Source organism: Canis lupus, chromosome 28 (genome assembly GCF_003254725.2).
Source record: "Canis lupus dingo isolate Sandy chromosome 28, ASM325472v2, whole genome shotgun sequence".
Classification (NCBI taxonomy): Eukaryota; Metazoa; Chordata; class Mammalia; order Carnivora; family Canidae; genus Canis; species Canis lupus.
The window spans coordinates 115,603-122,428 of NC_064270.1; the positions used below are offsets into that span (position 1 = coordinate 115,603).

At 55.8% G+C, this 6,826-nt stretch overlaps 1 pseudogene; it reads right to left on the reverse strand.

Moving 5' to 3' along the window:
- Positions 1-288: 288 nt before the first annotated feature.
- LOC112672623 (metal transporter CNNM3-like) lies at positions 289-5,453 on the reverse strand (annotated as a pseudogene).
- Positions 5,454-6,826: the final 1,373 nt, after the last annotated feature.

The following is a 6,826-nucleotide window of genomic DNA, read 5'->3' on the forward strand; positions in this document are numbered from 1 at the left end:
GGTGGCCCAGTCTCATAGAGGGCCCTCAGCTTAGGCCACACCTGCTCATGGGTTATGGAGAGTCTGTTCTTAAATCTTAGGGTTTCTTCAATGTTGGTAACTAAAAATCCCCTGGTCCAAATTTACCATGTCTCTGAAGGCCTTAACTGAAGAAATGAAATGCACACTCGAAAAAATTGGGCCTTTGTTGTGACTAAATAGTTTCAGCTCAACAATATCAATGGAGTTAGTTTTTCAAACAGAAGAAAACAAAGGACTCTGGAGCACCAAAGCCAAGGAGACCATGCGAGCTTTCCCAATACCTTGGTTTTATCGGCCTCAGCGAACCTGGGGATAAGAAGACATGCCCTGAACGTAGGTACACTCATCTTCTTACATTATCCTTGGTGGGATGGCTGGTCAGCAGGACCCACGGGAATCCGCAGGGGCACTAGAATGGATCACAGATCAGGCTGGGGCCAGGAAAAAGCCTGAGTACAAGGAGGGCAGGGAGCGGGCTCATGAGAGAGATTTCAACAATATCAATGGAATTAGGATTCCACACACAGGAAAGCCAAAGAGTCTGAAGCGCCAAATCTAAGGACAGCATGCAAGCTTTCCTAGATGTCTGTTTTCATCGGCCAAAGTGAACTCGGGGACGGGGCAAATTGCCCTGACTGTACCAACAAGTTTATTTTCACATCAACCTCGGGAGAACAAGTGACTCCATGGGACTCCCCTGGAAGCACAGCCATGTCCACAGGTCCGGTCAGGAGCAAGGAATCCACCCTCGGGATGCTGTGACCAAAGAAGAGCACCCTCTTTAGCCATGCAAATGCACGAGCCTCTGGAGTGGCCAAGAAGGTGCAGGAAGGACAAAGCCCCACAGCTCTGAGTTCCTACGGCTTTCTCCGGAAGGGGGATGGGGTGCTGGTGGTGGTAGTGGTGAGCGCCTCATCATCGTCAGAGAAGGCGTCAATAACAGATCCTCTCTGCAGTGCCTTCCTGGCAGCAGGCGTCTGAACACAACCATCTTGGGACACCAGGCTGGCCTTCCCAGAGAGCCTCTCCTCTTGCAGAGGTTTGAAGACCACTCACGCACTGTGTCTGCAATGAGTTTACTGCTGGGCTGGCCCTGAGGGCCGGCAGAGGCCCTGAAGCTCCTGGCAAGCGGCCCAAGGCAAAGGGAAACGTTGTCTGTCCCCTTGACTCCTGAGCTTGGCGAAAACCCCTGGGAGGCCGGCAACGGCTGGCACAGGCTCTCTGCCCCATCTTGCTGCGCCTCAGCCCGTTGACATCGCCTCGTAGAGTGAAGGGCCAATGGCTGCAGTACCGCTTGTGGCCAGAACCTCTGGCAAGAAGTGAAGACACTCCACTTCACAGGAGGGGAGTGTGCAAGTCCCCAACTTCTGCTTTCGGCCATGGCAATCTCAGGCCAGATGCCAACGTGGAGGAGCTGCCGCTTTCAACATCCACTCGTATGCAGGCTTCTGGGCATACGACGGACCCATGAGACCTTCACTCACGAGGCCTCTACCTGCATGCACGCCCCAAGGCCATCACATCCTTTCTGAGAGGAGACCACAAAGCAGTGCACTGCTGTGGCCTCAGGGTGACCTCGGACAAGACACTGCTCCACCCAGGAGGACATGGACCAGGCAGCATCTCTGCGTGCCGGGAAACCTCCACTCTATCCCACCCAGGAGCACGGGTTCTGGGTCCCGGCTCTCCAGGTCCCACTTGGACGTCTGACACTTCTTTGTTCTGTGGCCTACACAAAGTCCTTTCAGACCCTCAGTTGCCAGCACTGCGGCATGGGGACTAGTTGTATACCTGGCCCCTGAAGAGAAATGTGCCACGGGCAATCCACTGGGCCTTCGGCCATCCTGTAGTTGGAGGCACCACAGTAGGCGACGTGAGTCTTTCCATCATTTTAGGAGACCTCGGGGAGCGTGACGTATCTCTGCCGAGCCCTGCCCAGCCCTGCTGCCAACTGGCGGTGTGGCTTGAAGAAAATCAGGTGTTTGCGATCCTCGGTTCCCTTCTTGCAAGATGGTCACACGCTCATACCTTGCCCAGGCTCTGAAGCTAATCAGAAGCATGGAGGGATGGCTGGAGGCAACATGGTTCTGCGAGAAGCCCTCCCAGGAGGCCTCGAGAGCCAAAGTTGGAGAAAACTACTCTCTGCATTGCTTCCTATTGGGAATCTCAACATTCAAACCGCATGAGATTCGGCTTTCCACTTTTTGAAGAAGGGCATCAGAAATGCCTTGATCAGGCCAGCACAAAGGGAGCAGGCTGCTAAAGAGGCCACGACACCAAATTCAGAAGAGGCATGTCATGTACATGAATGGAATGGGGATACCAGATACATGAAAGAAGGGTCATTTGCATCAGTAAAGCCAGCAAGCGCAACTGCTCTTCCTGAAGCCTGTGGGTTCTGCTGCCACAGGGAACATGGGGATGGGGCAAAGGGACTGCCAAGTGCGCACGTGCTCACATATGCCCAGTGGACACACCGCGTGAGGCAGGACCCACGGGACTGCCCCAGGAGCCCTGCACTCTACAGATCAGTCTGCAGGGGGCAATCAGCCTGCGGAAAGGGGGCTAGGCCATAGCTCTCATAGCTTCACGTCAGATAGTTCAACAATATGGATGGACATAGGATTCCAAGTATGGGAAACAAGGGATTACGGCATAGCAAAGCCAAGGAGAAAGGCATGGTTTCCAAACAATTTGCTTTCATTGGACACTGTTGCCTCTCAGACATTTGTATGGAATAGCAAAACAGATAAACTCCTAACCAGACAAAATACACTTACATGTGTTTATGTTCACTTGCTTAGAGCTGTACCATTGGTAAGCATCACCCCACAAAATGAAAATGTTTGAAATCCAACTGTTCAAACATTTCTATAGTGTTTGCTGGACAATGGTCTGGAATTTGATAAAAGCAGCTGACAACAAAGAAGCATTTTGGTCATCTTAGTAAAAGAATCATAGTTCTTAACTCTTCTGGGTCACAGCCCCCTTTGAAAACTTGCTGGCGATGGATCTTCATTCCCCAAAAATGCACACTCTCACTATTTCTGCATACAATTTCAAGGAGTTTAGGGGGATCTCCAACTTCAATCCAAGGTTCCCAGGTTCAAAATCCAAGAACTGGGCAATTGCTAACTTTTCTTACAACAACAACAACAACAACAACAAAAAACCCGTTTACAAACAATAATCATTCCTTATGTACATACCGACGCTTTATACTTCACAAAGTGCTTTCAACTCCACAAACATTGATAGGCAGAGAAGGAAACTGAGGTGCCGACAAATTACAGAGTGATTTGCTTAAGGTCACTCGGCCAGCTGGTGGCTAGGCCCGGAAGCAAACCCAGCTCTTCCGACTCCGGGGCTTGTCTCCTCACCCTGGAGCTGCCGCCAGAGCTCCCGCCCCTCACTAAGGGGGCATAAGGAGAAAAAGGCAAAGTAGAAAGCCTACCACCAACCATCCCCCCGCCCTCTTGCCACCCCCAAATGGGTCTGGGCTCCAGTGGCCAGGAGTGCATTGAGGTACTGCAGCCACGTGACCTTGATGAGCTGCAGGTTGGAGAGGGTCCTCACAGTGTAGTCAGGACAGTATGCAGACAAGCGAGCGCCATTGGCTGGCTCTGGCTGCAGGTCGTGGTGGACGGACTGGAGCGAGGACACTGGGGACTGGTGAACCGAGGATGGCGCTGTCAGGGCAGACACTCCGTAGTAAGAAGGCTCCATTCTCGAACTTAGGCCCTCTATCCCAATCTCCACCTCAACCCCGCCCTGCAGGATGAGAATGAAATAATCCACTGGCTGGCTGCACTGGTACAGGTAATGGTGTGCAGTCAGACGGTTGCTCTCGTCAAACCTCACTTCCTGGTTGACGCTGGGATGCTTCAGCAGGTGCAGCAGGACCTTCTCGGAGATTTGCAGGGGGCTGAATACATCCACCTTTCCAGAGGGGAAGCGCTGGGTGGCCAAGAGCAGCTGAGGCGAGATTTTCACTTTATATTCATTGTCAGACACCTTGAACAAGGAGAATTCCTCTTTTTGCCAGAGAGGGGTACTCAGAGGAGCAGGCTTCTTCCTGACGGTGGCATCTCGGTAGTCCTCAGACTCATCCAGGATCTCAGACTTGATGATCTCCTCAATGACGTTCTCCAGGGTGACGAGGACCAGCACCTCGTAGAAGGGGTCACCTTCACCCTCGTTGTTCACCTTTTGCACGATGGCCAGGTGAGACTTCCCTCATTTGAACTCCTCCAGGACGGCGTACAGCTTGGTGTCGTTGAAGACAAAGTGGAGCGGATGGTTGTAAAAGCGGGTGATGGTGCTGAGAGGCGTGCAGTCTTCGGGATCCACGAAGGCCAAGTCCTTGAGGTACAGCATGTCCACAATGTTGGAGCGCTCCTCCTCGTACAGCAGGATGCGCGTGTGGCCGCCTGTCCTGTGGCCAGGACGCCGAAGTCCAGCATGAAGCAGTCCTCGAGCGGCGTGAGCACATCCTCCACGGTCCGACAGCGCAGCACGCCTTGCTGAGGTCGCTGTAGGAGTCGCCGCCGCCCCGGGCCAGCTCCAGTATGCGCTCGCGCAGCCGCCCAGGCCGCGCCGCCAGCTCCAGCAGCTGGCCCACGGGCAGCGCCACCCGCAGGTCAGCGGCACCGCCAGGCGGCTGAGCAGCAGCGCGCGCGGCCCTAGCAGCCAGCGCCCGCTCACGGCGGCCGGCACCACCTCGCCCACGAGGAACACCAGCCCCGCGCTGCCCAGCACGGCGGGCAGGGCGCGCTGGTCGGCCGCGCGGTACAGCAGCACCGCCAGCGCCGCCTGCGCCAGGCTGGTCAGCAGCAACAGAGCGCCCAGGGCCCGCGCGGGCTCCAGGCGCTGCGCCGCCGCCCGCTCGGCCTCCGTGCCGCTCTCGCGCAGCACCTGCACCTGGGGGGCGCCAGCGCCAGTGTGCTCAGCTGCAGGCCCCGCGCCGGCGCTGCCAGCGCCAGCAGCCCCGCCGCCCCCTGGCCCAGCGCCCGGGGCGAGCCGCCTCCTCCGCGGCCGCGCCGCCCGGCTCCACGCGCACGGCCAGCAGCGCCGAATGCGGGCGCACAGCCTCGGCGGGAAGGCGCAGCAGCGCGCGCCACTTGCCAGCGGGGGCCGCCGCCGCCGCCGCCGCAAGCAGCCCTCCCCGGCATCGCGGCCGGCCCGCCCTCGGGGCAGCCCGCCCCCTCGGGGGCCACCCAGGCCCAGGAGCTGTTGGCCAAGCCCAAGCCGAAGAGGCGCAGGTGGAAGGCGGCCTCCGGGGCGGCCCGCGCCTCTCCTCCACACGCCCACCCCGCGTCCGCGTCTCCCTCTTCCTCCAGACAGACGCCAGCGCTCGCGGCCCGACGCGGCCTCCCCAGCGGCGATGCCCAGGCACAGCGGGCGAGCAACCAGCCTAGATGAGCCGCCGCCATCGCCCGCTGCCCCCTCTCCTTATGTAGACAGTTATGACAGTTAAAGACACAGTAATACAGACAAGCGCACAAAACAGCTAACAAGAACACAGTAACACCGACAAACATTCCAGGGCGGCCACGGAGACGAAACACAAGGTAACCCGAAGAGCTGGCAGCCCGCCCTCCTTACAGACAGGACCTCCACCCTCCTTACAGATGACGACCCTGCCCTCTAGGCAGGGGCAAGGGACGTCTCCTCAAGACCCCGGGTTCACCGCCCGCCAGCGCGGCCGCTTAAGCCAATGCCGACCCAGTACAGATTGGAATTCCTACAGGTAAAGTATAGTTTAGAGCTCTCAGAGAATATGCACGCAAAAGGTGGAAAAGTTGAGAGCATTCACCACGCGTGAAACCCTCCGGATGGGGTCCTGGAGGTCTCTCGGATCCCGGACGAACCCTCAAATGTTGTGCCCAAGATTTCGAAACCGAGAAACCACCGAGGAGCCGACACGGATGCAAACACGCAAGGGTTTATTTACAAGCTCGAGCCTGGGTCCAAGTCCCTGCTCCGCTGTGTCGGATATACTTGGACCCAGGCTCGAGTTGTTAATAAACCCTCGTGTGTTTCCATCGGTGTCAGTTCCTCGGTGGTTTTTCAGATTCGCAATCTTGGGCACAACAATAGTGCTTCTGAATTGGCTTTCTGACATTGAATTGTAATCCAAATTTTGTAACTCTGTGGGAGAGCGGGCTGTTTCTATTCTTTCTTTTGAGGTGAGGTTTTCCTTCTAGTAACTTACTCAGTGCAGAGTGGCCAAAAACAAGTTGTATTGGGAAAAGGAGAAAAAGACAGAAGAAAAAGAAGGAAAGAAAAAGAAAATCAGAAAAAAAGAGGAAAAAAAGAAAGAAAGAGAAGAAAAGAAAAAAGAAAAAAAAAAGGGAGGGAAGCAAAGAAATCAAAAGAAGAAATCAAAAACCGAAAAAACAAGGGGGAGTATCCTCTGATTCTGTATACTGTAAGACCCTTGACTTCCCCTGGAACTTTCCAGTGCTGCTTGGTCAATAATTTGTTTTTCCCCTGTCCATCTAGCTGGTCTTCTGGGGGAGGGGCCTGTTGTGCTGGTTTTCAGGTGTTAGCACTTGGGGGAGCTGCTCAGCCCCCTGCCTGGTGCAGGGGTCAGTGAAAGATGTTTAAGCTGTTTATCCTGTGAGGCCACTGTGAGGCTCAGTGGGGGTTGTTTACCCTGTGATGCCCCAGGAGGAACAATCACAGTGGCTGCGGCCAGCTCTGGAGGCCTGGAGTCAGCTCCCGCAGTAACTACAGAGCTCTCAGTCTCCAGGGGCATGGAGGCTTTGGGGGAGGGGCTGCTGATCTGCTCAGCTTGAGGCAG